The sequence below is a fragment of the Anopheles ziemanni genome, chromosome 3, assembly GCF_943734765.1.
Source record: "Anopheles ziemanni chromosome 3, idAnoZiCoDA_A2_x.2, whole genome shotgun sequence".
Classification (NCBI taxonomy): domain Eukaryota; kingdom Metazoa; phylum Arthropoda; class Insecta; order Diptera; family Culicidae; genus Anopheles; species Anopheles ziemanni.
The window spans coordinates 983,017-989,415 of record NC_080706.1 but is presented as its reverse complement, the minus strand read 5'-3'; positions in this window follow the sequence as shown (position 1 = coordinate 989,415).

Below are 6,399 nucleotides of genomic sequence, written 5' to 3'. Positions count from 1 at the left end.
TCAAACGAACGAACGGGCGAACGAACAAAGATTCCGCCATGGAAGCACGCGAAGGTGGATAAAAAGCAGACTCCCAGCGTCAACTCGCCCCAGTTTCGAATCCAGCAAAGTTGCCTGCCTGCCTGGACAACCCCGTTGCCATCTCACCATACCACGCTTGTCGGTTGTCTTGTGTTTTTCTTTTTCTGTACACTTTTCTTTCCCATTTCCACCCTCCTGGCCGTCGCGTCGATTCGTTAGTTTTGCTCCAACTTGCGAGCGGATAAATATTTACCAGGCGTTTAACAAGCCCCAATTCCCCATCTACCTTTCATCAACACCCTCACGATCCTTACGATCACCTACACACACTCTCTCTCTCTCACTCACCTTTGCATTAATCTTTATTTTCCCGTCTCGCTCATGTTGTTAGTGGCTTGTGTTTTCATTCGAAAGATTTTCATGTTGAAGCAGTGAAATATTTACGAGATTAACAAGGTGGAGTGATTTATAGGGAGAAAATGCATACCTCCCTTCTTTGGTGTTTTCCCAGTTCCACCCGACGAATGGTTTGAGCAAATGGCTAACCCGAACCAAAGGAGGTTTACTACATTTGCGATACACTTACTCTGTAACTACAGGAAAATACATTCGCTCAACTTGATGGTGCGTTAATTTGTCATCCTGTATTATTGGAAGAGGGCATCCATACTTCAGCGAAGTGTTCTCTTTCGCTGAAAAAGGCTGGACGGTGCAGGGATCAACGAGATCAAATATTTCTCCGAAAACTTCATCAGCTATTCAAGCAATTAGTGGTACACCGTCTTAGCAACGGCGCAAATTTCCCTTTATTTACTAAAACCGCTTCATTTCCTTCTCCACCACGTGTCGTTTTCTCCGCACAATTCAAATGTTTCGATATTTGTGTGGATTAAGAGCTACGGTTGAGGCCATAAATTAAATTTTGTATTCATGAACATTCTCAGCAAATCCTAACTCGCTTGTCGCAGTGGAATTGCTATTACGAACCGGATAGATGCTCCCGAGAAGCGAACAATTTTCCGTTAGATGGTCAGACAAAAAGAAAGCATCTCGAATGCTCAACGTAGTTCATCCCGTGTTGTAAGTTGCCATGGCCCCTGAGCTGTCTAGTGTCTGAGCTGTCGTGGTCGGCGTCCAATTAAAACTACTTCGGTTAACCCGTGAAACCAAGGGATGGCCTGCACAAGAATGAATGAAAGGATTTACATGCATTTACACAATTTTATGGCAATTAAATGGGCACATTATGGGGCAAACCGACGTAACTGCGTGATACGGAAGAAACTATAACGACCCACCAGTGGAGCGAGTGGATTAAAGCATTGGAACAAGAAATTTATTTATTTATTAACAACGGGTTACGAACGAACATAGGACACGGTATTTCATTAAACTGCAATATTTTATAAACAAACATTTTTCCTTCTTTAATTCTTCCTTTGAAGCTGTTATTGTTTGGAGAATATTCTCAGGCAGTTAAATAAACTTCAGGTGTAAAATGGATATTTAGCGTTTGATATTTACTGTGCTAACTGCCGCTGCTGTTCATCGACGCTCCGTTAATAGCAACCATGCTCACCTAGATTTACCATTTCGCCGGGAGCTCAAGGTGTAAGACCATCGGCCAGGACACTCTGCCCCATGCACCGAGGTGCAGTTGTTGCAGTCATTTTGCAATGAAATTATCCCTGCGGCGAAGGAAGTCACTCGACACAAATTATGTCCCGGGGTCCAATTTCCCGAGCCACCGTGCGACGGGCGCGAAAAACCAGTCACCTCGTGCGCGGCCACCGGAAGCCAAGCGTGCCATCTCCGACTCCGGTAAGCTGAAGCACACTGGATCCCACACCGAGAGAACCGAGGCAGCCGAGCGGGTTGTGAACATAAATTAAATGCAAATGTGACACTTTAATTCCATTAAATTGAATAACTAACTGACAGCACTACGTCGGATGTCGGATTTCTCGTGCTCGCTGCTGCGTTTCCTTTTCATTTGGCTTTCTACCCAGCGTTTTTATTTCCTATTCTTTCTTTCGCTGTGAACTTTCCTGCTATCCTGCTTTCCACCTCGTCGGCCTCGTGGCCTCCCTACCGAATGCCAATTGTGCCGATGCATTCCAACCCGAAGGGCACGAGGTTCTCCGTAACCTCCACTCGCCAGTGGGAGTCCGGGCCATCCGGGACAAAAGAAAACCAAAACTGCGGCGGAAGCAAGCATCAAAAAAAGAAGACAGCTCCATCCGTTCCTGTAAATCCCTGTGAATCGGGGGATGTCAACCAGCTCACACCGGCTCGGACCGTTTGTTGCCCACCAGGGATCACACCGAAAGGCTTAAAGCAGGACCGGTGAAACCCTGGACAGCACGAACTGCCCCCAACCGACCCAGACCGTCGTTGTGAAAGGGGAAAAAATTTTCTTAAAGAGTGTCACCTCCCATTGACACCGCCACCACCCGCCCGACCGGCCCATGTTCGGAGGAAAACGTCCTTTATCAGTGGGCTGGCCTTGCGAGTCTCCCGTATCAGGGTTTTCAGGGATCCTGTCACACAGATCAGCGCCGGATGCAGAGGGATAATAGCCCGTAAAAGCAATAAATTTTAATTTGTTCCTATTCCCTGGTCCACGGCGTTGTTCGAGAAGTCGTTTCTTCCAGCAGCTTAGAGGGCCGCTTTGCTTTAAAACCAGAACCCGCACGTCTTGAGTTCATTTTGGCAGACTTTGCAAAGATAAAGATGTTCGTTTTCCAGCGAAACTCCATTACAGGTCACGGTCAATGTCAGCACGGCAATAGTCTTTCCAATTTTTTCACTTACCTCCACGGCGGAAAGCAGTTTAAACGCGGAAACCATGATCTGATTCCATCTGAAAGAAAGTCTTTTGATTTACTTTCCACCTGACAAGACATTCAAATTGATATCTCAAATGCACTTCCCCATTTGTCGGTGGAAAAAAAAAAAGCCAAAACTCCAAAGGAAGCCATCATCTTTCGTCGGCCGACCGAATGAACCATCGTTGAACGGTGTTCAAGAGCATCGTCATATTCATAATCATCAGGTAAACCCACCCTCGGGGCAGAGCACATGATCGGTGCACACGATGCCAAAACTAATGTCTGCACCTTTTTTTTTTTTTTTGCTCCCATGCCCCAAAATCGATCGCCGGATAATGCTCGTCCCAGGGCACATTTCGGGGCTTTCCAGCTTCTGGTTTCCTTCAAAGGGCTTTCGGTTTAAATTATTCACTTCCCAGCCAGACCCGGTAGCCTTCGTTCGACATTCGGTTGGTGGAAGAAAAAATTCCACTTTTCTCCTTGTGGGCCCGTTTTTCCTTTGGTTCACTTTTCGTGCATCGTGCACCGGCACCGGGCTGCACAGTAAACGACGAAACCGGAGGATGATTGCATTTCGCTCCGAGGACACAAGAAGATATCCTTGCGGAGCCGAAGGAAAGGAAGTCGCACCGCTCGCAGGTGCGGTATCGCCCGGATGTTCCCGGTGCCAAAGATTTTGACTGACGTTAGTCGCTCGGCTTGGCACCACAACACTAGCGCCAGTGCCACATCTTCTAATGGCATTCCCAATCGATACCGATTTTCCCCCGCCGGTGGTACCAAGCCGGCTCCGACCGATCCGGGAAAGAAAAATGAAGTTATTCCCCCAACAAACGCGCCACACAACGGACGGGGTACACATTTTGTAAGAAATTGTAGCTCCCGAGCTCCCTGGAATCCGGGTGTGTAGTGAAAAACACACATTTCCGCCTCGACAAACACCGGCAAGCACTCCAACAGTGGTGAGCACGTATGATCATTTATGAAACCAGATAGCACACTGGATGGAGAGCGGTTCCCACCCGGGAAATGGGAAACGAAAATTGCATAGAAAATTTATGATAAGACCAAGCATCCTTTTCATTTATCTTCGGTTTTTCTAGGGATGCGCTTTTCGTACACCTCTTTTTCCTTGGAGCGCTTGCAGATACGACCATCGGAAAGGAGTTCGGTTCGGTTTGGGTCGGTTCGCACCCAAAAGCACGACGGATAAAGTATTCATTTGGTGTAGTCCTGCTCTATTGCAAAGTACACTTGTCGTCCGGATAAGCGGACGTGCGGATCGTGTTTACTTTAGTTCATGTGAGACGTAATCCAGATTTGTGCTCAACCTCACTCTAATGATCTCCGAAGATGGATGGTACGGCAATGGACTGGGATGGGAACCTCCACATTTAGAAGAAGACACATTTTAATAACGTTCGATGCAATCGAATGATTTACTTTTTCTTCAATGTGACCGGATTTGCCTGATGTCAGTTATCTATTGGTCATTAGCAATAGGGAGGTTAAGAGGGTTGGATACAAAAAATGAAACATTGGGGTTTCATTTCTTCACAACATAATCAAAATAAAGCTGGAACTATTTTGCTTCTCGGAAAACTCATCCATTCGCAACACGTACACATGGATAATCAGAAACTTTAACCGCGTGGGATACAAAGATAATATTTTATGTTCGAAGCTGCAATACTCGAACTTGCCTTCGTACTGTTTTGTGAGCAAAAATGTAATGCATTTATGCGATGTAGGAAAAGTGATCGTTGAAGGAAGCGGACAGACGAGACAGCCTCCGGTCATGTAAAATGGTTATCCACAGGCACCACAACACAAATCGAAAAGCCGGGACGGTTTCAATTCAATTCCAGCGGCAACGAACGATGGTGGCATCGATCATTTGAATAACAATGAAACGTTTTTTTTTATTCTCACTCTTTTTTTTGTGGCATGCAAAAGCACAACCCCTAGCGCGGTTCTTTCCCTTGGGGGCAATTTCCATCGATTTTCGTGTCCCGATACCGGCCGGAATGAAATTTGAATTTATAAATATTGACAAATTTCAATGTGTCAGCTACCAACAAGTCGGTCGCGCGCCAGCCAACGACGCGTGTCAACGACGGCTCCGAAGAACCGGATCCGATGCTCTTCAACAACATCATAGGTGGGATTTGTGAGCAAACGAAACGGAATCGACATCCGAAAGCGTTCCCTCTCGAGGCAAGCACAGCGCTCTCGGTGAAAGGCGGCCTGCTGATGACAGCTACTTCCGACCGATTTTCATTTGCATACCCCCGAAAACTGCTGCCTAATGCGCCAATGTTCCGACCGTTCCGACGTGTTCTTCCCTTGCCCGAAGCTCAAATGCAACGTAACTCGCCGGCAGGAAATGGCTTGTCCGCATCACCCCGGGGTAAGGGATATGTTTTGTTTGTCCAGTTCTCCGGACGTCAGTGTCGGCGCGTTTCGAGATCCCGTAGGTTCGAGGCAGTGTTGAGATAATTCCATTATTACAGCAAACTATCGGAATCATAACTTTGTCGTTACACTTCCCACATTCCACGGTGGGATGGAAAAGCTGGAACTAACCAACAGATTGGGGGATCTCGCGACATGGGCCTCTGCCATCGAACATGACGACGATGGTCCGATAGCATGATGGAGACTACGGACTCGTGATGTGACCCGAGGGTAGGTTGATGGCTTATAAATATTTCAACAATTTTCTCACTTGTTGAAGAGACCAATCATTGTCCTGGTGGATGGAAAATTTACTAGCACCATTTAACGCGTTCGATACCACAACACTGATGCCTGGGTCATTGATCGCGTCAGACATAGCTTTTTGATGCACTATGACCTGTTACTGTGCAAGGTAAAGGTAAATAGGAAATATTAACTGTTACAGATGTTTGTTTCCTACTAGGTAAAACGGCCCGGTTACACGGCCCAGTTACAGGACCCAGTTACAGGACCCGGTTACAGTGCCCGTTTACAGGTCCCGGTTACAGGGCCCGTTGACAGGTCCCGTTTACAGGGCCCGTTTACAGGGCCAGGTTACAGTGCCCGTTTACAGGGCCCGGTAACACGGCCAATTTACAGGGCCCGGTTGCACTGCTCAGTTACAGGACTCAGTTTACAGGGCCCGGTAAGTCGGCCCGTTGACAGGTCCCGGTTGCAGGGCCCGTTTACAGGGTCTAACCTTATGGATTTAGTTTTATACTTAATTTTATTCTGCGTTGGTTATTTCCATCACGTGGCAGCACCACTTTTCCCTAGAAAAAAATTTTTCGAAAAACTTTCCCTTAAATCTGGAAAACGTTTCATTTCCTTCGTACTGCAAACTTTGAATGAAACTGTATAGCACGTTCACGTTTTGCTTTGTTTTATTTGGGCAAAGTAATCGACTACCAAAAACTCGTTCAGCGCAAGAAAAATTTCCCCTACCATCCTGCATCCATAGTATCCTTAGACAAAGCGCCTGGGGAAACCGTAAAGTGCGTGGGAAAACCGGAGCGTAGGAATTGTGCATCTCTCTTTCACGCTCGCT